The 26,414-nt window shown below is 32.0% G+C and overlaps 1 long non-coding RNA gene across 1 annotated transcript; it reads right to left on the bottom strand.

Annotated features, from left to right (window-relative positions):
• Window positions 1-1,140: 1,140 nt before the first annotated feature.
• Window positions 1,141-24,699, bottom strand: LOC137403519 (uncharacterized). The gene is made up of 3 exons (XR_010979583.1): window positions 24,604-24,699; window positions 23,715-23,845; window positions 1,141-1,239 (listed from the first exon to the last, which is right to left on the bottom strand). It is a non-coding gene; the product is annotated as an uncharacterized lncRNA (long non-coding RNA).
• Window positions 24,700-26,414: the final 1,715 nt, after the last annotated feature.

Here is a 26,414-nt window from a genome sequence, read left to right as displayed (position 1 = left end):
CTCTTCCATTTACCAACTACTCAATTATAATAGATGTCACTAATAATGATGATCTGAAGAGTTCAACAACACTTTCATTCATCACTGCTGAAACTAGTATGTAGATCGGTAATATAAAGAAGTCCTTGTATATTTTAGTAACAGATAAACTAAGCATTGGTAATATAGAATACTTAGGCCTATTATTTGCTCATCTGTCAATAAACTAAACTACCAATAACAGCAACCTCCTGATTATAAATTGATAACATATAAAAAATTCAAAATCTACAAAAAACAGACAGTTTTAATGGGTGCACGCAAAATTTTTGACTGTATCAACCAGTTTCTAGTACAAGACTTTTGATCTTAGCTGAGAACCAAATTACCAAGCAAATAATCGCTACATAAATTAAAAAGATAGTTGCAATGTTTTTAATAAGCCTTAAAAAGTATCTTTTAAAGCTTATTAACTATATTTATTAACTTTGTCAAAAAGTTAATAGCATTAAAAATAGCGTTTATCCAAATAATAATAATGTAATGTTAATAACATTAAAATCTATAATAAGCGGTGAATCAAGAATTTTATTAATTTACAAAGTAATAAAACGTCTGACTAGTAGAAATGAAGTGCAGTAAAGTTACTTTCAGTATTATCAATTGAATAACAAATTTAAAAGGTGTTAAGCAAACAAATTAAAGCAAATACTGAACTTTGTTAAAACTATAAGCTGAATTTATAACTTTCAAAGATGATGAAAGTAAATTTTCTTCGCACTAAATGAAACAAAATTAATATTAAAGAATTAAAAAGTTGTTTTATAAATAGAACATTGTTTTTCTTAGCTCCTATTTAGTACCAGCTACTGTCATTATTTAATGAAAGCCTACACAGTAAAAGGCTTTACAAAAACATGTACATTTTTAATTTTAAAGAACACAATACATTCTCCTAGAATGTATTGCGTTTTCTTTGGGAGTGGTAATTTTTTTTTGTATGGCGTAAATCTTTTCACACCATGTAAAATGTGTTTAAAAAATATATAAACCTATGGTTTTTAGAAACACCAGAAAAACTTCTCGCTCTACTTGAGTCCAATACAAGTTGTATAGTTATAAACTTGAACGAACCATTGGTACCAAATGGAGTGATTATAGGCTACACGGTAAGATAAATGTCATTACCTATAAACTACTAAACTGGAAGATTCTGTGTTGGTCCCTATCAGGGGTCTTTTTGTTATGGACACTTTCTATCTTCAAGTAAAAATAAAGCGAGGTAAATCAGAAAGAAAGATCAGTTGATTTTAAAATGATAAGTTTAAGCATTGCAAAAAGTTTGTTCACCACAGTTAGTTGACTGTAGAAAGAACTAACTATCTGGGTTTTTGATTTTATTATCACATCAGCAAATCTATTTTCAGGTCAGATGTCTTTATGAATATTCTTCAGACAAGAAGAGAGAATTAGAGTCTGTGACAAACACGCCCCAAACAGTAGAATTTTGTAGCCTTCCATCAGCGACACTGATAGAATGTACTTTTTCAGCTAGTAATTCTATTGGACTAGGAGAAGAAGTACAGCATGGAATATACACACAGTTAATCAGTAAGTATTCTTTTTAATGTATCAATATTCAATATTGATTAGTTTCTCATGAATAGCGTGTTATGATGAAGTTAATTTTATTTACCATATACTCCAAGCAAGCTTTTTGTAAAGCATGTCCTTCAACCACTCATTGTTTGCCGGTTATAATTTTTATCTTTATATCTTCATTATCTTCATCGCCTTTGTTGGCAAAAACTGGTAATAAAAAAGCATAACTTTAAACTTATCTGATGCAGTTGTCAACTTTGACAAGTCAAAGATAGAACAGGTAAATGAAGCAAGCAAAGGAAAGCCTTTGACGATAAAAGTAAAGAAAGTTGAGGTGGAAAGAGGAACTATTCGGTATGTTAGCATATTATTTTGTATGCCTACTTTGACTCACTACATAAAATTGAATTTAGAGCTACACCAAAACGGTGATCGAATCATAACTATTCTTGAACGAATGGCAAAAAAATTGGTTGAGAAAATGTGACTATTCGACTTGTGTTAGACTTAATAAAACTTGTATTATCATGTCACAATGTGTCATGTAACTAGTGATCATATATGTGTACTAATGGAAATGTGAACTTTTGTTTGCAATATCATTGGATTTTTTGGTACTGGTTAACCAATTTGTTGAGAAGCCGATTTTTTCAATCCCGACAAACAAGAACTTTGAGATAGCACATGTGGTGAATTACAACAACTAAAACTATGTTGTTGCATTGTTACATCATTTTATTAACTCTTTAGGATTCCATTTTTTGCATTTCTATGCAAATGCAAGCATGACCCAAGTGCCATGTGCACATTTCCACAAATCTGCAGTGGCTCAGAATCTATAAAACTTAGTGATTGGTGAATGAGAGCGATATGTTTTTTTAAGTGTTCAGAAATTTTACATATTTACAGTAAAAACATTTAGATTGTCAATGGAGTACTTTTAAATAGTAGTTTGGGCGGGTATTTAATTGATAGTGGTAAAATAAGTGGATTACGCCACAAGAGGACGTATTTCATCGGGAAAAAATGGTTTATAAATACAGTAGAGGCTCCTATAACATAAAGATCATGTAAAAAAGTCATAAAGTCAATGTAAAAAATGTATGCACAGTTTCTGCTTTGTACTACATGAAAAATTCCACATTACATAAAGTGTCAATTAGGGTAACCTTGTCAATTCAATTTGAATAGTAACATATCTCGCCACACTTCTGAGAAAAATGACATGCATATAGAGTTATATCTATTACATATAGCTTTCATGACATTTTAGTTCGTCATGACAGATCGTCAGACAAGTCGAGAAAACAGAGAATAGGTAACAGCGCCAATGTTAATAAATACTTAACTCTTTCACTACTGTGCTAACCTTGCTGTTTTGACCAAGTTAATTTAGGCTGATTTTGAAAATTTTAATACACTGTTAGTACTTATGCAAGAACTTCAGAATCAATGCAGATTTTGTTTAATTATAAAATGCATCTTATTCAGAACAAGATTATCCATGACGTAGGTAACAAATAGTTTAGTGATAAATCAAAGAAAAGAACTACTTAAAATAATCATTACAAATGTTTTACAAGGATACAAATACTAAAGAACGAAATACAACTGCAAGCGATAGAAATTATTTGTAAACAACCTTGTGTAACACAATTTATGTGAAAAAATCCAATCCTTTGACTCCAACACGACCTTTAGAAAGTCAAGAATGTGTGGGAAAGCCTGGCCTAGGCTCATCATTATAGGTACTTGCAGAGTTTTGGCTGATCTTGAGATTACCATTTTTGCTACTACTACTAGTATTATAATTATTACAACTAGTAGAGGCTACTAAACGGCTTTTAGAGTCAGAATTACTTGGAGAGTAATCAAAATCACTAGAGGAGTGGCTAAAATTCAGGTTGTTCCATTTTGAAAAATAAGTAAAACTGAAATCGCTTAGCAAAAAGATTTTCAATTGGTTTCACGTGATTGGAAACAAGGTTGTTTTGTTGGAGACTAAATTTGATTGGTCTCTATAACGTGTAGACTTTGTAATAATAAGAAAAGTGAAGCTTTATGGATTGACGTTCTGTACTTCTATTACCCCGATTGCTGCTAGGTCAGCGCATGGTAGCAAAAGAGTTCAAGGCAATCGATTGGTGTAGGTGTTACAGTGTCGATCTACTATTTTGAATGTCACGAGTACGGAGAATCGCCGGAATTTATCTTTTATTTTATTCTTAACCCGTGGATACAGATGACGACGAACAGGTAGGCGTCGCTTTTTTTTAGTGAAATATATTTGTGTCTTGCTTTCTTGCATACAAATAATACATTTGTTATTAGTTTTATTTTTTGGGAAACTTGGATGTCTAGAAAAACAAAGAAATCATCGCAAATGAACGTCGAATATGTGCATTCACCATCAACTTATTGTAAAACTACCACCATCATAGTTTATAAAACCAGTGAAACTTACTACTATAAAGGTGAAAAGTTGTCAATGCAAATCAATAATACTCCAGTTACTGTACAGTTAACAAATTAAAAAATTTAAGTATGGTTTTTTTATTTTCAGTGGAGTGAGTTTGGAAAAATCTTCAAAAAGATAAAGTACTTCACATGTATTTTATTGAGCATATAACATATAACATGTAATGTAGAACTCCTATAACATACCAGGTAAACATTCTACTTCTACTGTGTTTATCAAGATTTCTAAAACATTGTTACAACTCCCTTAAACCAAATTCTATCACACTATAAAACTCTATACATACATTTTTGAGCTTTTAAGAGCTTGTAATCACATTTCCACATATTTGGCACCTACAACACAACAGAGTAAGACATGGTGAATCTTTTGATACCAAATAACTGTAATGTGAGCTTTATTGCAAGTCAACCTTCAAAAGAAAACACTATATATTTTTCGGTAATCGATAACCTCACCTATAAAAACAAATGTGTCTTGCAGTAGTCAAATGATCCAAAACATTTCATTTGTATAAACAAAACTGACATTTTGGTATGGATTTTTCTGTCTAGCATCAGGTGCCTTCAAGTTCAAAATCAAAACTTTTAGTTGGAGAAATTATTGTCATTAGTTTTAGGGGGTTTTATGCTGTCAATAATTCTATTTTGCATGATAAAATACAATTTTATTGGTTTGTCAATGATACATATTTCAGTGATTTATGTCCAGTTTGTTTTATATTAATATTGCAAGATATAACTCTGCATTAGCGCATTTTACATGTTATCATCTTTTTTTATGTTACATGTAGCTTAACACCTTTGTGGCAATATGGAAATGGCAAAACGGCAATATAAAGGAGTACCTGTGCATCTAAGGTCGGTACATTGCCGTACGACACATGCGCGTTGTATGCGCGTTGTAAATTATATTATTAATAATATTTTATTAATAATATTATATTATTATAATATATTAATTATTGTCAATAATATTAATGTGTAATAATAATAACAATAATATTATATTGATATTCAATATTCTCTTTATATTTATAGCCTGTTAATAAAACAGGTTTAAACATTACACAAAGTATTATATTTATATGGACCGTTGTATGTGCGTTGTGATGATAGCGTATGCGCGTTGTATCCGCAATGTTTGTTTGTTGCAAGTGCCTTGTGTGTGCGTTTCGCATGCATTGTATGCGCGTTGTACCAACCTAAGATGCACCGTTACCATATAAACTAAAGTCAATAAATTTGTATTTTTACAACAAAGGTGAGCATTTTTGTATTCGGCATCACGTAACTTACTGTAAGGTTACTACAAGTTAGTAGGCCTACCATTGGTTATATCCTGATGTTACAAGGGTTCTAATGATATATTATTAATTTGGCTTTAATAGAACACGTAATTACGGAGCAAGAGTCAAAACAAAATGTCGGGTTTTTGAGTAAGAAAAATGAAGCGCCGAAGCATTTGTTGTAACAAACAATGTGATAGTCAAAGGGTTAATGTCCAAAAAAAGGCAAAACCATTTTCTTTTTCATTTCTTTAGAATTGTTCATACGAATTACCTAGTTTGCTGCGAGTTCAAGTATATAAATATTGGTAAACTATTTATTGATGTATATCAGCAGTTCAGTTTTTTGTTCAAGTGTTCAAAAGGAATTAACTAAGATTTTTAAAAACTGCCACAGCAACTAGTTTACAAAAAATGAGCTGTTTCATTTTCTATATAGGCTTGGAGATTCTATATCCACAATATGCAAAAACAAGTGATACACTCTACCAATACCAATGACTTGTCGAAGCTGGCTGTTAGATTGGTTTGCTCAGAGAATTATGGAAACTTGTGTAGCCGTAAGCAGTGAGAAGGAAGTTTAGACTTTTTTTCTATTAGTGTTAATAAATTATATTTATTATTGGTGTCATGGTGCTGGAAGAAATGTTCACTCAAAAGACAGTGAGCCTGGTAATGAATTGACTTGGTTCTAAACCAGCAACTGCATTGTAAGGTTTGTTTGGTGATGCAACAAGTGAAACAGTAGTTTGCATTTTACAATTGATAACAAAAAATTTGAATATGATGCATTATGATTTCAGTAGTTAAACTAAAGTTCAAGTCGATATGTTATAATCACTGTATCTGTAGTTACTTAAAGAACTTTAAAAAAAACCTAAATTTCAAGATCTGCTATAAGTACAGTCGCTAAGATAAAAATAAATCCTGATGACTGCAAATTTTATTAGTGAATTCTGAATGGTATAGTATGTTTTGCAAAGAGAGGACAAAACATAAATCTGTCTTTTTTTCTTCAAGTTGTAGAACATAAATGTTCTTCGTCTTGTGCAATGTGTTAGTGATGAGTACGGTTTGAAGACAATGCACTAAACTATTTTGAGCTTATGTTTCTTCAATTAGGTTATTTACATTTTTATTGAGTGTCTAATTCTTATTTTTTATCTAGTCTCATGCAAGTAAACTTCATCCTTTTAGGTCATATATGTTGATGTTGGTCAGACAGTCTGAAGGAAGAACAAAACGAGCAGTAAATAATTGTGGTTGCACGAAAAAGGCAGCAGGAAACTTATACACAGAATCAAAAGAATGCTACTGCTACACCACAGCTGAACTTCTTGCTGATGAAGTTGGAGAGGAGTACAAATTTACAATTGGAGATAGAGAGACGTATGGAGAGTTCTACAATGCTGAGTTGGAAGCTAAAGCAGAATATTTGGTATACATAGCCATTAAGTTAGAAACTGAGGTAAGTTGGAATTGAAATTTTGTCTAAATGACTGCAAAAGTCAAGTTTAATGTCCATTGTACATTAAAACAGATTACTTGGTACACATAACAGTCATAGGAGGCTCTCTAAAAAGTAATTACTCAGTGACCATAATTGCGAATGGCGGTGTCAAAAAGGTTTGACAGCAACATGTTCGGTTCTCTACACTTGTGCTACTCATTGTAAAATAAATTAAATTACAGTGCACCATCTAGATACGATTACCCTGATATACGATTTTTTCACCTTATGAAGTTGAACATCGTGAGATCTTCACATAGCTATACGAAATTTATTTCACCATACGAATTTGAGAAAAGTTTTGCCCAAGTTAAAATTTGGCGGTCGGTGTGCTCATAACGCACGTCGAAATAACAAAGACACCGAAATGCGGTTTGCCAAAAACATTTCACAACGTTTAGATGAGACACGATGACCGACTTCTCTCAGGTCAGCGTTCCACGTGAAAAATTTGGTGATAAGAACCTAATCAAGAGCGAGTATTCATTTTTTTGCGTTATAATCCCTTTACAAGACAAAGGAAAAATGATTTCCATGACAACAGAGTTGGAGGTCATAAATAAATAGGAAGAAGACGCTTGTATTGTTAATATTGCCAAGGAATATGTTTGCAACTAGTCAACAATTGCAGTTGTTAAAAATGAAAAGCTTATGTTGTATGTACGTCTTGATAGTAAGACTGTACGAATTCCTTACCGCGCGTACTGCTTTTCGTACACACATAATGTTGCATTTTACAGTTTTGCAGATTATAATCACTAGGTGAACTTAATACAATGCAGCTACTGTAGGTAACTATAGTTACTAAAGTTAACATACTATTTTGTTACTAATTTTCAATATGTACAACATTTTTATAAAATTTTGGACGATTTTTACCATTTTTTTTGCGTTGTACAATTACAATGGTTTCTATACCCCTACATACGATTTTTTCATTATATGATGCCAACCTTGGAACAGATTAACATCGTATCTCGAGGGTGCACTGTATAAGCTTAGCTTAAATGAATTTAGCTCCCTACACATACTCTTGAAAATCATTTTAGCCTTTTCCCCGCCTTAAAAGTCTGCCACAATCATCAGGTAAATTTGTTAGCAGTTCAATAAAGTCAGTATTTTATGAGCATACATGGCTTTAGCTAATATTTACTTGATAGTTTTGGATGTGATATTTTCTAGTAAAGTGAGTTACTTTGTTTAGATCTTTCCACAAACCCTTGCTTAGGCACAGTTCTGTAATTGCCCTTCACCGCTCTACTATAGCACTTTCCCATCACGTTCAGTTTGGACTGTGGTTGCAGAACCCCAATATTTGAGTGTGTACACTCGTAACACTTGTTAGATTCTGCTACTTTAATTTTCTACAAACTACTTCCACCTTGCTCAGTAGAAAGGAAAAGTAATCAAATGATTCTAACAGGTGGTGTTAAGTTGGGCCCTAAGTTGAAAGAAAAATCATAGAGCGATGAAGGCTTTTCACTACCTAAGTCAGTAACATTTTTCTAACAACTAAAAGCCTGTGTAATTATATACGCTCTATTTTTACCTCTCAGTAGCATTAATTTGTGTATTAAAGCTAGTAGCATGTGTTTTGCTTGTATTGGAGTTGCTATGATGAGGTACTTTTTAGTATTCACATCGGCAGCACAAGTGGATATAGCATTATCATGGTACAAGCTACTATAACCAGGACTATTCTCTACACATTTGAAGTTTTTAGAGTTGAAATAGCTACTATCATGTGAATTATTATTGTATTAATCAGTTAAACAATCACTGACCAGTACAGGATCAAATAAAATTGTTATTCCTTCATTTCAAAGATCGAACCGTTTGCTGAATGGTTTCTCCATTTTACATTTCTGCAACGGAATAACGATTTGGTACATGTATTTGTTTGGCTTGTAGCAAGAAGAAATGCCCTTCAAATGACCGTTTTATATCATAGTTTATAGATAAATAAATTAACGACAATGTTTTAGGCTTAACAGCTAACTTCATACCAACTTCATATCCTTTTTATTGTTACTACGCAACAGCTTTACAGATTTTCACCGAAAACGACGTTTATACCATTTATGTCATTTCTCCAGCAAAAGGGTTAATTTTACATTAAAGTGAATTCCAATTTTGGCTTTACTTCAACTTTTTATTTTTAGCCCACCTTTTTAGTTTCACTTTTAGCCCACCTTTCCTTAACTTTTTTAAACTGATTTGATGACAAAGATCACACAATTTAGTTTTTGTATGCGGTCACTTAACAGCCACATCTCGAACCATCTCCTATGCTCATATTTCAAATTTGTTTCATAGATTAAACCAAAAAGTTGGTCAAAAGTTTGCTAGTTTTGTAAACTACTTATACGCTGAAGTGTATGAGTAATCTGATGGCAGATTCTAATGCACACTATAGCGTTCATTCTTATTTTGCAACATTTCTTCTTCATTTATCTCATCAACTGTACTTGTAATCAGATCAACTATAAAGGTAGATGATGCATTTGTATCAGGATACTCTTTTGACTCAATTATCAATATAAGAGTTCAAATGTTTTATTGTTAAAATATCTTACATTATATTTCATTTTAGGAAGGATATGATCCACTTATTGAACTCCATCCTGATTACATTACTGTAACTGGTTAGTAATACTAGCTGAAAGTCTTCTATATAGCATTAGCTGTAACTCAATACTAAGTGAATAGAATGCTATAGATCTGTAGAACATCCTATTTGCTCTGCTGAAAACTAGATTTTCCTTTTTATACTTCACTCTGTAGTTGTCAATAGCATCAAAAGTGACTATAAAATATCCTGGAACTACATATTCAGTTTCAATCTAACTAAATTTGATATTTTAATGCTGGAAGTTGTTAAATTTATTCAGGGTTTATGTTATATAATCGTATCAAAGCTTTTGATAAACAAGTGTGTTTAGCTTAGTATCAATTCAGTTATAATGGCCATAGACGACAAGATTTAGCTTATTCCAGAAGTAGTTAAAAATGAATCACCATGACTCTATGATTTCATCAAATCATATATTGTTAGTAGGTTTGAAAGATTTTACAAATTTTGCATGATTCAATTTTTGCTTTGCAATTAGGAACAAACAGGCACAGCATTTCTAATTTATATGTAGCATACATGTATGTATAAAGCGTATACTTGATAAAATGGTTTCAAAACTTTTTGCTAGTCTTTTTGGAAATAAAATACTTTTTTGAAATAGCAAGAAAAAACTTAGCTAATATTTTCATTTTCCCTATATAGCTTACACCTTCTAAATTTGGCATAAAACGGTGTGAAAGTTATCTTTATGCGCTTTGCAATTTTTTGTAATAAGTTTTCTTACGTTTATTAGAGAGAAGAGGGCAATGTAAAACTTTGTTAAACGTGGTACCATCTTCATCTTGAGTTCTTTTGTTCTTTAAAGTTCCTTAATTTAGTTACACATAGGTTACTCTCTATGAACATTAAAGTCAAAAACTATTAATTTCTCCACTGATCATAGTTATTTAAAGTTGCCAAATATCTTTGACTATAGTGTTGTCATAATCTGGTTTATTCAAGTGATTTCAAATGATTTATAGCACACAGACTACCTGTCAATATTTAAATAGTATAACCGGTAAGTTAGCCATATATTGTACAAAGTAAACTTTTAAGTATGTACAGTGCACTTTTAGGATACGACTATCCTGATATACAATTTTTTCACCTTAGTGAAACATGATGATTTTTTCACCAAATACAAATCTTATTTTATCATACAGTTCAAAAAAATTTTCCTTCAAGTTCAAATTTGGCAGTCGGTTTGCTATATTATATACATCGAAATAACAAAAAATACTTCTTACATTGTCTGAAAAAACACCATGGCAGATATCTTTCAGTTCAGCAATTATCATGTGTAAAACAGTAATATTTTCTTATAAAAACTAAAAGCAAAGTAGGAGTTGCGATTTATTTAAACTGAAGGTCAGACCACTTTAATTAACTAGCTAACAAAAACCCACTTTATTACGAAAGCAACATTGTTTAAGCTTTCTTGCCTAATGAAGTCGAAAATGGTTTCAATGAGATCGGCTAAAATTATATTGGAATTGAAGCCAGAAACCAATGAGCAATAAAATTTTATTGATAAAAATTTGAAATGCAGTAAAATAGTTAAAAATACATACTAAAACTTAGCTTCAAGTGTGTGTTTTGTAAGCCAAATTTATTTACAGTGAACTCAAAGTTTATGTTGTATGTATGTACGTCTGTCTTGAAAGCAAAAACTATCAACGGTAAATACTGCACACCCCATTGCATTGTTAAATTTTAATGCAAATCATAACCAATAAAAACACTTAATATATTTAAGTTACTGCCGGTAACTATAGTTACTAAAGTTAACATACTATTTTGTTACTAATTTTTAAGATTTACAGTATTTGTATAAATTTTTGATGATTTTTACCGGGGCATGTTTGCAGCATATAATTGCTATGGTTTCTACGCCTAACCATATGACTTTCTATCATGCGATGCCAACCACGGAAAAAATTAAAATCGTATCTTGAGGACACGCTGTACAAATCAGCAAATATTTCATGTTCTACGCTTACATAGAATTTTAGTGACAATGCAATCTGCAGGTCACTTACACAGTAGCCTAACTCAATGTTTGTTTAGGTTGCTGTCGGCATTATTTATTTTTTGTCTGGTTTTGTTCAAATTACTGATCGTGTACAATAAATATCATATCATTTCTGCCTATTCTTCAGTCACAAAACAAGACAGTCTAGGTGGAGTCATAGGAGGATCAGTAGTTGGTGGTCTTGCTCTGGTGGTTTTGGTTGTCTTACTGCTTTATATAGTCTGGAGGTAAGTAATCTCACAACTTCTTACATGACAAAGTTGACTGTGTTCTGCAGTCGCTTTCTACTGTTTGTGACATATATTACTTTTTGTTTACTTCGTGGTGCATTGACTTTATTTTAAATATGGTTTAACATGGCCAAACATGGTTTAAAATATGGGCAATTATGGTTGAAATTATGGCGAAACATGGTTTATGTAAGTTCTAGATTACAGCTATAAAAATATCACAGTACTTTAAGTTACTTTTCATGATTATCTTAGCAATTAGTATTTCATATTTGAGCTTCTGGATTGTTGTTTGTTATTGTTTGAAACTACCAACACGCTTTCGACTATGGTATTGTCATGGCAAACAGCTTTTGCAACAGTTTTTTTCTGAGCTTTGGAACAAGTAAGCAAACAAGCAGGTTTGAAGGTGACATCTGCTTAAATTGAAAACTCACGATGCCAGCATCTAAAATAGGTAACCTTTCAAATGTTTAAGATGTTTAAAACTGTTTGACTAAAAATTAGAACCAATTTAGTCTGAGAAGACTAGTACCTAACTATGAACCACTAGTACAACTAAATCTAGCAGGCTAGATGTCGAATTTAGATAAGCCGGATTAACACTAAACAATATTTGAGCAGTAGATGTTTTTTATAGATTGCGAACAAATCAGTCCAAAAAGGAAACAACTAAAATCGAGTTTGCAGACCTAATCTATGATAATATGGGTGCTGACCAACCCAGTTCCGAAGCTATACCAGTTGAAAAGTTGCAGTGGTACACAAAGACTAACAAAGCAGCTATCATAGATCAGTATGAGGTAAATATTGTATTTTTTTATGTCTGGATATCTTATGAAGGCTTGTCTCTAATTGACATAATTATGTTTGTACTCAGACCACTCCCATTGTATATCTATCATAGCATGACACAGAAATAGTAACAACGGTGTGGATAAATCATTTTAGATCAAAAACATATTTTATTCTCAGAACATGTAATCGAACTCATGTAATTGCAATGGAACTCAAATGTAATTGATATTCAGTCCTCATAACCCTGATATTGCTTCTGTTTTTGCTAACTTTTACCATGATATTTAGAGTTTAAGTTTATTTTCATCACAAAAACAGATGCACACAGAGACAAACTAAATAAATATACACATATGAATGAGCAATCATAATACAACAGGGAGTGATGAAGGCCCATGTGCACAGTAGCAGGGCTAATCAACGCGCAGGGCCCGAGTTGAGATTTTTCTTAATATAATAATGTTCACATATTAAGACCTAAAGCCATCCCAATGAGTCAAGTAGTTGCTTTTTTAAAGCAATCCTAAAACTATTTGAATTTTCAATGTACCTGATCGATATTGGTAAGTCATTCCAAATACTGGACAACTGGTAAGTTACCTGTCGGTGTCCAGCTGTAGATGTAGACTTAGGGTAAGGCATAAGAAGAATAACGAGTAGCATAAGAGTGTTGTTGAACATGAGTGTCAGAGTAGAATGATGAATGAGTGAGAATACCTAAACAAAGTTTGTATAACTCATTAATTGGAAGAACATTAGCCTTTTTGAACAGATCAACCGTGTGGTCTTTGAATGTTTTATGGAAGATTATTCGCATTAGACGCTTTTGAATCAGGAATATTTTATTCAAATGACACTCAGCAGCATTTTCCCATGCTTCTAAACAATAAATTAGTTTACTTTTTAATAAACTGTTATAAAGCAATATTAAAATGTCAGTTGGAAAGATTTCTGAGACTTTGAAAATTATACCCAACTTGTTATGTAGTTGACTTCTCAATTAATCAATATGAGAAGACCAGTTTAATGAGTTGTCAATAACTACTCCTAAGAAATTCACATTTGTAACATTGTTTATTGGCTTACCGTTGATACTTATATTTTGGCTAAGTTCGAATTTATTTTGATGATTTTTGATTATTATAAAATTTGTTTTATTAATGTTAATAGTTAGTTTGTTTGCCGTGCATCAATTTTGAACCCTATCTAAAGCTGAATTGATTTCGTGGATATTATCATTTAATTTCTTGTCAGTGAAAACAGATTTGTGTCATCAGCAAACAAAATAGTAGAGGAGGGTTTCGAATAATAAATTAAATCATTTATATAGAGAAGGGACAATGTAGGGCCAAGGATAGAACCTTGTGAAACCCCACATTCAATTTGTTGTGATTCAGAGAGAGTAGATTTATTTAAATATACTGACTGAGTTCTATCAGAAAGGTAACTTTTAAATAGTTTGACAGCGCTACATGAAAAATTATAAGCTGTGAGTTTTTGAAGCAAAATAGAGTAATTTATGGTGTCGAAAGCCTTTGAGAAGTTGATAAAAATACCTGGGACAATGTTTTTTTCATTTAAAGCAGAAAAAGACTGATTTGAAAAATCTACTAAAGCATTATGTGTGCCTTTCCCTTTTTGAAACCCATATTGATGTTTGGTTATAGGGCTGTGTGTTTCCACATGATTCTGCACCTGAGCGTTCACGACTTTCTCAAAAACTTTTGAAAAAACTGGTAGAATTGATATAGGTCTATTATTGCTGGACATCATTTTTTATCCTTTTTTTAAACAATGGTAGTACCTTTGCAATTTTCATGTTAGTAGGAAGAGTGCCAGTGTTAATTGTCATGTTTATTATATAGGTTAAGGGTAATGTAAGGTAGGGTGCGCACATTTTAACAAGCTTAGCGGGAATCAAATCCAACCCTGCAGCTTTATTTTCATTTAGACCAGTTAAATGTTTTTTTATCTTTTCACATCTCAGCAGAGTTGGAGGATTCAGCTATTAGCTTTTCATAAAACATACATTTAGCTTTTTTAATGAGTGTACTGACCTTATTTCTTTGAACAATGTACACTTTTTTAAGCTTTGAGCTAAAAGGATACGAAATATATTTTTTTAAGCAAATCTTTTTTCTTATCTCAGTTTTAATATTACTTGTAAACCATCCCTTCATCATTTAATTATTAACACAGCTTTTTCGTTTCTGATTCTTGAAAGGAGCAATTTTATCAAAAACCTCCAGTGATATTTTTACAAAATTATCATACACTTCATTTACATTTCTTGCATCATATACAGGGTTCCATTTTACATTTTTAAATATACTTTCTAGATTATATGAATTTGTATTTTTGAAACATCGCTTTGATATTTCCAATAAAATTGTTAAGATACCTACAACCAGTTGACAATATTATGGATAATAACAGCTATTTCAATGATCAAAAACAGTATAACTTTTTCTACAAATGGACTTTTGCCTGGTAGGTGCCCAAAAATATATTGTGCTTTTTTAAAGGTTGACTTGCAACAAAGTTCACATTACAGTTATTTGGTATCAAAAAACTCACCATGTCTTACTCTGCTGTGTTATATGTGCAAAATGTGTGGAAATGTGATTACAAGCTTTTAAAAGCTCAAAAATGAACAGTTAATCGACGATATCACGAAGCCGCCATAGATCGGAATCAGTTTACTTCTCTGGCGTAATCAATCCATTTGGTTATTGTTTTGACACGTGATGTTCTAACGTGAATTGAAAGGCCAATAAAATGCTTGATATAAAACTTCTCGTAGCACTAGTTTATGAAAAACACTTTGGGTTTTACCAAAGAGCCCTTACCAAATATATATGCTCGCTAGTTTACAGTTTTGTTTTGGCTTGGTCTAATCATCTAGTCGTAATCTGATCATGTGACCCATTACTTCCATACTTTCTACTATCACAGGTGACCAACAGGATCGTCATGTTTATCAGAGAGTGATAAACTCCTTCGAGCTAAGGTTGCAAAATTAAATGAATTACTGTATATGAGGTTCTACTGTAATTGTATTAGAATTCAAATGTAATGGATATTCAGTCCTAATAATCCTGAAATTGTCTCTATCAGGTTTTTGATATTTTTAATATGATATTGCCATAAAATCACTAGGATATTTACAACCAGTTGACAGTACCTCAGATAATGATAGGTCATTCAAATATCATAAAATATAGATTTTTTTCTACAAATGGGTTTCTGCCCAAAATTTCCCAGGACGATATTCTGTTTTTAACAACAAAGAGTGATATTGTATTAACACATGTTTCTTTCAATTGGGGATAGATCAAGGCTGCGCAGGTTATGCAAGATAATTTTTTTTACCAGGACTACGCTATACAAAATAAATAAAAACCAAACACTCATGGGTTAATCCTATTATTGCTGTAAAAACTAGTAAATTAGTATTAAATACTCTGTTTAAATTGCCATAAAAATCCACTGATAACTAGATAGAGGTATCATTTTATGAGCATGTTTTATTTCATGAGCAGTCATTTTATGAAATTTTATGGACTAGAGTTTCTTAGTATACATGACTTTTTTTTAGAAAATGACACTGATTTTTTATCTGATTTTGTTAGTCAGTTAGTCAACTTGAAATCAGTTAGTCAACTTGAACAAGTTTATACAACTTATTCTATATGATCAAGTAGTATCATCCTAAATAGCTCATTTCATTGTGAAGCCAAGGAATCTAAAGGAAATTAATTTAATTTACTAGTTAACCATTTCTCACACCAACCAATAGCTCATTTTGTTAAAGCAACTGTGTAGTTGTCGCAATCATCTATCTATAATCAGTGTATTTTTGCCTGTAAGTGTACAGTTTTCTTATGAATATGTACAGTTCTATAATGTATACGTACAGTTCCCTTATGGGTATGTACAGCTACATTATGTGTACGTACAGTTCCCTTATGTGTACATACAGTTCCCTAATGTGTATGTACTGTCCACTTATGTGTATGTGCAGCTCCCTAATGTGGATGTAAAGTCCTCTTATGCACATGTACTGTTCACTTATATGTATGCGCAGTTCTCTGATGTGTATGTACAGTTCCCTTACGTGTACGTACAGTTCCTAATGTGAATGCACAGTTCCCTAATGTGCACGTACAGTTCCCTAATGTGTATGTACTGTTCACTTATGTGTATGTGCAGTTACCCAATGTACATTTACAGGCACTTAAAGGAAAGGCTCCACCTAAGATGGATGTTGCACTTCAACCGCAGAATAAAAAGAAGTGTCGATACAAAGACTTGTATCCGGGTAATTGCTGATTAACTTAGAAACTAATTTTGTTAGTAGAAGCTGTTTAATAAGTTCTGTCTGCTCTGTTCATATAATTTGTTTGTATGTTTCTGTAGCCGTAACTTCAATTTTTTTTATTTATTTAAAATTTGTTTAGTACACACATGCTATTACTGAACATACTTATATGTCATGTTTATATACTTATAAAAGCAACTATAACACTGCTACTTTACCTGATTGAAAAGGCTGTTTCGTGGACTTTTAAATAAGATATATTAGAACAATGATATAAGGTTAGCAACTATTTTAGAGGTGCTTATAGATCTAACAGCTGTATTCAGTAATAGTTAAGCTGCATTCAGCGGTTATATGCAATTGGCTAGCTGTCAATTGTATTAAATTATACGGCTGAAAAAGAACAAATATTTCAGTCAAATTTTTCAAAAACTTTTTATCAAAATCTTTATATGTGTATATCTCCATTACATAGCCATAATATATGGTTATTTAATTGAATAAAACTGAATAATATGCCTTGAGGATGGCATATACATCAGAAACCTCTATTTCAGGAGATGCCCACAGAGTACAACTTCAAGAAACTTCTCTCGAAAAAACAGACTTCATTAATGCTTCCTACTTGAAGGTACCTAAACAACCGCTTTCTCAAAAGTTTATGTTCATAAACTTGATCATAGCGTTGCCAATGCAAAGCATTGGCAACGCTATGATCAAGGATTTGAAGACTTTGAGTGTTATTTTCAGTGTTACATCTTTATGTTGATATGATAATAAAATAATGTTAATATTAAGATATGTTGACATATATTATTATTAGTAATTAACTAACAATCCAGTTTCTTTATTTTTTTTCAGTATTTTTGCTGAATTATTCAATGAAAATTTATTGGGGTTGTGTAGTAGATATACAGCACTAAATATATTTACATACTAGTTATGTTGTATTACGCTCGTAAGTATTTATTATACAGTTATTAAACATTATTTATTGAAGCCTTAATTTATTAAACAGCGAACTGGAATGCATGTGGAATTTGATGAATGAAATTTACTAATGTAATGTTGTAGGGCTATGAAAGAGACAACCAATACATTGCTGCTCAAGGTAAGTCATGCAACGAGTAAGGAATCATTTGCATTCCTAGAAGTGATTCAGCTGAATTTCCTTAGTTGTTTATAAAACTGTCCATCTGGGGTCAAAAAATGCCTATTTACTGTGTAACAACTGTGTTTCAAATTCTTAATTATCAGGTCCTCACACTGATGAAACTGTCAAAGATTTTTGGTTGATGATCTGGGAGCAGAGGCCAAGTGCTATCATCATGGTTACAAAAGCAGTAGAAAATTCCAAGGTAGGCTACCCTTACAATGTTTCATGTATAGTTAACAAAAAGTTAAAAAACTTTGGTTTTTTTGGAAAGGATCTGGATAGTGTAACCACTGCATGAACAACCCTATAGTTGATTTGGTAGGTTTTAACTCAACATTAGTTCAAAACACTATATAGGACTTATATGGAGTTTGTCATAGCTTTTAGTTGTAATACCTTGAACTAAGTTTCACAAATATCTAAAGGAAAGCGTCTAACTAGTTGCTCTTTTGATATAACTTACAGATAAAATGCAAGCAGTACTGGCCTTTAGAAAAGGGTATGGCTGATGTATTTGGGGATTTTTGTATCTCCCTTAAAAGTGTGGAGAGGTTTTCAGAGTTTTCTCTGAGCCATCTACAGGTTGTCAAGGTGAGTACCTAAGTTTTACTGTAAACAATAAGCTTTATGTAATTTTACCGTTTTGTCAGCCAGAACTTGGTATTTGTATTTTAAAAGCTGATGGTTTTAAAACATGAATCAAATTTTACATAAACCCTAAAGTACTGCCAACCTAGGCAATCTTTTAACTTATAAAAAGCGGCATAGTTTACTCAACTTTTTGGATGATCAACTAAAAAGCATCGTTAACCGTGACCTGTAGATAACTCAAAAGGCTCAGCAAGTGAAAAGCACACAGAGTTCATCATCTGTAAGTTTTAGTAAAGATTTGACCTTTAATGAGACATTAGATTTCTATTGCTCAACATTTGTAGATTTACAGAAGTTCTAATTGCTAACTGGGCTACTAGTCTTTAATGAACATAAGTATACAACTCTCATTCAGTTTCTTCATACTTAGATGTAAAACATAAGATGATCAAAATTATGTTTTTTTTGCCAAAGATTATCTAAAATAACAGCTACTATTAGTATCTGTGTACATAAGCTTCTATAATTGAAGAATGAGCAAACATTTATGTATATTTAGTTCATTAAAATTGGGTCCTCATTGGACAATTTTGAATTTCTATTTTGAGTTCTTCTAACTGAAATGAGTGTCATTTGAGATTTGCAAAAGAGGACTCATAAAAATAGTTTAATAGTCAGAAATGATGAAGTGCATTATGAATGTCAAAATCTTTTACTTTTCTTTTACAAAAGCTGTTTTGAATGTGCTAACTTGTGCTCCATCAGAAAATTGTGTGCATGCAATTAGTTGACACACAGAAAATTTGGTCAGGTTGTGGTTCAGATAAACAACACTTACGTAGCTAGTTAGACTGATGCCCTAACCAACTGAACTAATCAGGCCTTTTCTGAAGCCTCAGAATACTTAAGCCAGTCTGGTAACAATGATTTATCTGTGACAGAAAAAGTGAACAGATAGTGAGCAATGGCCGTCAGTAATATACATGTACGTAAGGCTAGATTAAATGCTAATTTGAAATCAAAGCTGAAAACCTGAAAATAAGTTTTTTCCAATATTTTGTAATTTTTAGATTAGCTTCTGAAGAAGAAATAAAATCGTTAAAATGTAAATAAATTCCTTTTCATTTTAGGTGGAGCAATCCACTTTAGTGAAAATATGTCAGATGAATTTGAATCATCTGCAAAAACACCTAAATAAATTTTCTTCTCACAGTAGGTGGTTGTCTTCCTAATGGCAAAACAACATTTGTGTCAATGACATAATATTACAGTATTACCATAAATACAATAATGACATGTATTTATGGTTCTACTGATACAGAACTTTAACAACATTTTTTACAAGTAAAGAGAGTTGAGATAAATTTTTCTAACATTAACTCCAGACAAAAATAAAAAAAATTGCTATAATTTTAAACCAAGTTTTTTTCTTTAGGATGGAGAGACAAGGGTGGTTCCACACTTTAACTACCTGTCATGGCCTGACCACGGAGTACCTGATATTGAGATGTTTGTCTCATTTCATCGATTCATTAGTACCAGCGTAAGCCACAATGACACACAGCCCTTACTTGTGCACTGCAGGTAGTTTCTCTTTTATAGTTTTCAACTATGAAAATCCTGGCAGTACCATTTTACCTGCTAGAAATGTTTTTGCATGTGTTGCTAAGATAGGCTAATTCATGCTTCTAGACATTTAAAGCTTGTTAAACGCCTCGTTGATTTGATACTAGTTTCTCTTTTATAGTTTTCAACTATGAAAATCCTGGCAGTACCATTTTACCTGCTAGAAATGTTTTTGCATGTGTTGCTAAGATAGGCTAATTCATGCTTCTAGACATTTAAAGCTTGTCAAACGCCTCGTTGATTTGATAGTTCGATTTTTAGTTTTAAATATCTAATTAGACAACAGACAACAGAATCTAAGTAGACAACAGTTTATTTATGGCTAATTTCTGTAAAGTCCGCAGAAATTCTCACAGCTTTCATCCTGGGAGCTATAAATTCAGTTCAACTAACTATTTCAGAATCTATTAAACAATCTTTTGAGGTCGTGATTATATTGTCATTGTTTTTTGCCATTGTGTTTTATTAGCGATGTACCTTAAGTCAGATTGGATAAGAAAAATGCTCGTAAATCACAAACTTTAAGACAAATTGGTAATATAATGTTTAATCCTTTGATTGTCATTTTCACATTTCTTTGAATCTGCAATGACCCAGAATAGATGAAAACTAACGACTGGTGAATGAGCATGATATGTCCACAAATAATCTATAAACTGATATATTCACCTATGAAATGGTTTTATATAGTTACGACAAGTAATTAACTAACAGGGGTAAAAAAAGTGGGTAAACACTTAATAAATATTTATCAAGACTTGAAACTTTGTGACAAATCTAGTAAACAAATTTCTAACAAACTATAAACCTCTATACATCTATGAAATATAAAAAGCAAACACTTCAATAAAATAAACACCAAAACATTTATAGACAATATAATATGATGAACTTTGTTGCACACATTACTATTACTATTACTACACATTGTTGCTTGCTAATTGCTTCGCTCACCAAAAGAAAAATGGCATTTTGCACAAGCCAATGATCCAAAACCTTTCGTTTCTGTAGACAAGACGTATCTCTTTGTCATGGTGCTTTATGTCTAACATGGTTACAATTTCTTTTAGTTTAAATTTGAAACCCTTCTTTATGTGGGCATTGTGTGTGTCATTGCTTTCAATTTTGGGAACTTTCTGTGATCAATAATCATATATTTGAAAGTCAATCCTACATCTTTTCAGAGCTCTACTTCTGGTTTGTTTTATCTTCATATTACATTACATACGTAATATGAATTGAATATTGAAGACCACCTCTATTTGAATGCCACTATGGAAAAAAGGTTAAAAAACAGAGCACCACTCATTAATCGAACGCCACCTCTAACCTAGAATAGCAAGTAATCAGTAAAAAAGTGTTCACAAAATTGTATTAATAATGGATCGATTATATCAATAACAATTAATTCTTTTGTTATCCTGCTCCAAATATTTTCAATTTTTTCGAAATTTTCGAAAGCAACAGCATAGAAACAATTAGTAACTGTATCAGTCTAATAGCTCCTTGTTTAATAAGGTCTTGATACTTTGAGGTACATATATTAAAACAGTATACATTTATGGTGGTTTATGAACAACTAGTTTAGGTAAAAAGTAGTATTTATAGTGCATGCGGCTATAAGTTTATCATTACGTTACATGAATTCGTGCAAAATGCAATGCATAAAGCTTTTGCCAACCTAAAAGATTGTTTAGACGCTAAAATCGACTAGTTCAGCTAAGTTCATAGAAGAAAAGTTGAGGTCATAAAACTGTGAAAAGTATTGAACAACCAGAAGTTGTTCGTTTCATCATAGTCAGCAATCAGAACACAACTGGCTGAGCAAACGATGCAAATATTCTCGTTTTAAAAACATTAATTTTTGTTTGTGCATGTAATATAAGTATAGTTCGTTGATGACACTTGTTCATGAATTTTAATTTGTAGCATTTGATCGATCACTGCTATATAACTTGTAAATTTTCAGATTCATAGCATGTTCTTTGATAGCATCATTACGGTAACCTGAAGTTACGACGAATCCACACTCGTAACTCCTTTTCTATTGCACATAATAAGCTAGTTTTTGCTGCAAACTGTAGCAAAAAATATGGTTGAGTGCTATGAGCTCCAATGCAATATTTTTAAATTTAGATATAATACAAAAATATGTACATGTATTCAAATTTAAAATGAAATAAAAATTGAAAACTTTAACAAACTGTAAGGCACGACACAGAGGTATAATATTGTCGCAGGTTAATTTCAAGCAATAGATATAAACTGGTAGAAATATTTCTCAGCTTTGCACTATATATTTATTAATAGATCTTTGACAACTTGAATGTAAGCTAGCAGATTTATTGCATCCAAAAAGGCTAATACCGCTCCACCGGAAAGACAGGTCAAAATATAGTCAATATTCACTTCGCCTATTAAGAGATGAATTTATCTTACCAAAATTCTACCAAGCCATTTAAAAGATACAACGCCAACCATTATTTAAACGCCACCTTCATTTGACTGCAACTATAGAGCAAGGATTGAAAAATAGAGCCCCATGTCGTTCAATTAGACGCTTTACGGTATAAACTTGCATCAATTTATTCTAGCTTTCCTAAACTGGCAGTCTAAGGGATGAAGAAATAATGCTAGAATGACACAAAATATTACTATTGTTTTTGTATTATATTACACCACCACACAAAATATAATACATTTTACTGCAATCACTAAAATGACTACAGTTTTAGATGTCAAAAATTGAAACTAAATAAGGTTCTTGGAAAGCTAAATATTTCAAGTTATTTAGGGAAGCTTCTGCTGATGTATACAATAGTTTTTTTTCTATTAATTAGTAATCAGATCTGTCTTTTTAAATTATTTATTTTAGACAAAAATATTATTACTGATTCTATTTGAGCCAGAAAATAACCTAAAACTTTGTTGTTCTATTATTTATAGTGCCGGTGTTGGAAGAACTGGCACTTTTGTGGCACTGGACTACCTCTTGGACCAGGCAGCAGCTGAAGGTTCAGTCGATGCTTTTGCATGTTTGAGTGAGATGAGAACCAGAAGGCCCTGTATGATACAGACTGTGGTATGTTTATGGTATTTATCAAATAAGGATAAAGCTGGCTGTTTTATTAAGTATGCTAAAGACTAATAGAGATGAGTTCTGTACGGCTGGCTGTGACAGTCTGCTAAACGCTGGTTATTCCTGTAGCCTACAGGGAGTATAACTGTTGTAATAAAACTGTCATACATAAGAAACATATGTGCCTAAATACAATTATAGAAGTATTCGATATGCATGCAGGTGCAACCCACAAATCAGCTATAAACATTCTATAGAGATTGATGGTAGATTGGGTAGCAAATTAGTGTTGAGTATACTTAAGAATGCCCCAAAAGCAACATTATTGTGTTCATACATATACTAACATAAAACTTTCAAAGATGTGTCATTGAAATTTTATGTCAGCAAAATATTGTATTCGTACCTGAAAACTCATGTGATGACCTTTGATTTTAAGCTGATAGCCACTAGGTTACCAGTCAAGCTTTCGTCACTGATGATTTCTTCATTATACAGGAGCAGTACGAGTTACTTCATGATGCCCTCTCTGAGTCTCTGTCAACAAAACTGTTCTCATGTCAACCAGCAGACATTGAAGCGAGGATGACTGCTTATACACACAAGACGGGTAGTAATGCTGATCTCATTTCTGCTGAGTACCAGGTGATTCTATAGCCAGACTAGCATAACTACCTAGTAATTACATGTAACTTGAGCTTATTATAGGTATATTATTAAATATATTTAGTAATATAAATATATTTAATATAATTTTATCAAATAAAATAAATATATTGCTATTTAAAATAAATTTATTCAAAAATTTATATTATTTGAAATAATTTATAGATATTTATTTCAAAGAATATATTTATATATATAAATATATATATAAATATATATATAAATATATATAAATTTATATATAAATATATTTCAAAAGAAATGAATGACTGGATTTGGTATGCCTGCTATTTCAAAAACATAATTCATAAAATTATTTTGCTGCAATCCTAAAACTCTCTATAGGTATTTTATAGCAGACTCACGTTATAAGATGGAAGCTTTACTGGCTTGTTCAACTTTTATTGAGTGTAGCATCGTTAAACTTTATTGCTTATTGCTGGTACACTGTTGCCAAACGATACCATCATCACTAAAAATTAATTCTGAAAAAATAGTCCTTGAGAAGCTTTAACTCAGTCGTGGCCACGACTGGAAAGATAAAAACTACACTGACATGAAAACTTGCACGATGTTCAAGGGCTCACTAAAGTGACTATAATATAAAAAGAAAATAATTTCGGACTTACCATTATGCTTTCTTCAATTGATACTCCAAAACGGCTTCACAATTCTAGCACAAACAGCCGAACTCCTGTTTGCGACTTCCTTCTCCTCGCTATAATTTCAAACTGATTGCGAAACACCCAGCGTCTGACGCAACGGCAAGTGTGCAGTTTGCTGGCACTTTGCCAAATGTCATGAGTACTTTAGAAGTCTTTGTTTAGCTATAATATAGCCAAGCCTCTAAAACCACCTATTATTTCATAATGGGTGGGCTTCACCTCAATTGTTGTGCGGCTGACAAATGTCCTGGCCTGTCTGACTTTGTTGCCAAATTAATGTTGTTTGTTACATGTAAGATTACAAAGTCATGTATCTCAAGAAATAACATTACATAGTAAATGTAGGTCAGCATGGTAGACCACAGGCAGATTATACCACGCTATCACTTTGACTTCCATCATTTACTAACACTAATGTGTGTCACCTGTAACACACTCACACATTGACACACGGTAGAGTTATAATATGTAAACTTGTGTTTAACTCGTGGCAGCGAGTTTAGAATTTTTTTTTATCTGGTTTACTTGATTACTTTAAAATGGTATACATATTTGAGTATTCATATAATTGAATGATATACAATTCACAGTGCCACTCACAGAATATGATTTTGATTTGTTCAAAGGTTAGCATGGTATGGTGAAATAATTGTATTTTTGGGTATAGAAACCATAGTAATAATATAATGCAAACATCCCCTGGTAAAAATCGTCAAAATTTTATGCAAGTGCTGCACATATTAAAAATTAGATACAAAATAGTAAGTTTACTTTAGTAACTATAGTTACTTGCAGTAACTTTATTGTGTATAGTGTTTTTGTTGGTTTTGAACTGCATTAAAATGTAATGTGGCAATTTTCTGTATAGTGCGTACCGTAGAGAGTTCTTACCTTCAAGACTGAGGTACAAAAACATAACAAAAACTTTGAACTCACTTTAAATCAGTTTAGCTTACTAAACACAAACATAAAATACGCACAAAGGTTTAGTATGTATTTTTAACTATTTTACTGAATTTCAGCTTTGGACCACTAAAATTTTATCACCTATTAGTTTCATTTTTATTACAATTTCAATTTATTACAATTTATTAACCGGTCTCATTAAAACTTTTATTAGCCTAATTCGGCAAAAAAGCCCGAATGATGCTGTTTTCATAATATAGCGAATTTCTGCTAGCAGGTTAAGAGAAGTTGCCTGCCCAATGAGTCTTCTTTTTGAAGGAATTGCAACTCCAATTTTGCTACCGGTTTTAAAAGGAAAATGTTACCATTTTATGCACGAAAATTGCTGAAGAGAAAGAATTTGATCATTGTGTCTCTTTTAGGCGTTGTGAAAAGATTTTTGGCGAACATCATTGTCGTGTCTTTGTACTTTTGACGTGCGTAATAAGCATACAGACTGCCAAATTTGAACACCAGCAAAATGTTGTTGAATTCGTATGGTGAAATAAGATTCGTATGGTAAAATAATTTATACGATGAGATGAAAAAACCATCATGTTCGGCTTCTTAAGCTGAAGGTGTATTAATATAATCGTATCCTGAGGGTGCACTGTGTATAAATTGTACATATATAAATACTAGCGGAATACTCAGCAATGCACAGGTATTAAAAACTAGCTTGTAATGCAGTTGCTTGTCACTTACCATTAGCCTGGCACATTGTCAATAGCTAATTAGAGTCAATTGGTTATCGATGGCTGTCACTAATGCATATAATGATGTTAAGCCGTAACGGAGAGCATTAGCATATTTTCACCCACATAGCCCCA

Source organism: Watersipora subatra, chromosome 9, assembly GCF_963576615.1.
Source record: "Watersipora subatra chromosome 9, tzWatSuba1.1, whole genome shotgun sequence".
Classification (NCBI taxonomy): domain Eukaryota; kingdom Metazoa; phylum Bryozoa; class Gymnolaemata; order Cheilostomatida; family Watersiporidae; genus Watersipora; species Watersipora subatra.
Note: the sequence above shows the minus strand (reverse complement) of the source record. Positions and strands in the feature narration are given on the sequence as shown.